Below are 1425 nucleotides of genomic sequence, written 5' to 3' on the forward strand. Positions count from 1 at the left end.
GGGGGGGGGGGGGGGGTACCCAAGAGGTTGGGTGGGTGTTGTGTGGGTTTGAGTGAGATGGACTGGAAAATGTGGATTTTGCTGAAAATAATACTAAACAATTTATGATTTTAAGTAAAAATGAAGAAAAAGCATTTTTTATAAGAAAATAGCTCGTCGCTACCCCGGCAGCGGAAGGAGTGTGCGCCCCTGTGGCTATTATGACGACGTCAGTTATTTATTCGTAATGTTAAGCGATGGGTGGCGCCTCTTGCGGCTAAAAACAGAATTAAATGCAATATCAAAACAACGGATTTGAAACATAGCAGAATTCATGTTTTTTATTTTAAGCAAAATTGTGGTAAAATGAATGCGAAATATTGCAGAAAACGAATAAACAAGTGTAGTTTAGTTGACTGGAAAATCAAATCCTTGGACGGTGGTATTATTTTACACAGACTACCTAATATACCCAACATTTGTGTCCAATGGATTATAAGAGCATAAGCATAACCAATAAATCTGGACCTAATACTTTTGTATGTAACAAGCATTTCAAAAAGGAGGACTATTTACCAAGTGAGAAAATAATACTGCTTACATAAATGATGATTCTAATTATTAAAAATGAGGCAAAGGCAAATAATTTATTGCTTTTTTTCTAGCAAACAACGGAATGTTAAAAAAAATAGCTGTTCCATCAACTATGAATAATCAATCCATTTTAAACTATAAAAAACAAAAGTTTATACCAAATGTGTTGCTTAAAAACACAACTCGTAAAATGTAATAAGTATTTACTTCCTCTTAGGATTTCTGTATAACTTTGTTGTTTTTATACAAAGAAACATAATTTCTAACCTATTTTCGGTTTCTGAAATTATTCCACAATATTGGATGTGATCTGCATTCGCTACATTTTCTCTCTCTTCAAGTCTTCGCGATCCATCATCCAAAAAATTTCAGAATATCCGATACATTAATTATAAAAGACATAATGAAGATTACACATGTATCCGATTTGACAGCAGAAATTTGAATGAGTTGTTTTAATACTCCATTTAATTCTGTTGTTTGGCCGCAAGGTGCGCCGCCCATCGGCCAATGTAATGACCGGATGTAATTCGCTTTCCTGCGGCTATGAACAGCACCATCGGTGATGCAAAATGCGCGGTTTGTTTCGAAATCATGAGAATCAAAAGTGAAATACATTTCACTCAGGAAATGTAATATAAACCGAGATAAAAGATTGGCCAGCAACAGTCGGGTAAATCGACATGAAAAATATAACTTTACTGAGAAAAAGCATTCTTTATGTAAATAGATCAAGAGAGACGGATGAATGAATGTGAGCAAATGTATATTCAAGATTGAAATTATAGAGAGAAACTTATAATCATACCTTAATTAAGAGCAGACAGGGTTTCTGGGAAAAATCTGTAATGT

This window comes from Belonocnema kinseyi, chromosome 10, assembly GCF_010883055.1.
Source record: "Belonocnema kinseyi isolate 2016_QV_RU_SX_M_011 chromosome 10, B_treatae_v1, whole genome shotgun sequence".
NCBI lineage: Eukaryota > Metazoa > Arthropoda > Insecta > Hymenoptera > Cynipidae > Belonocnema > Belonocnema kinseyi.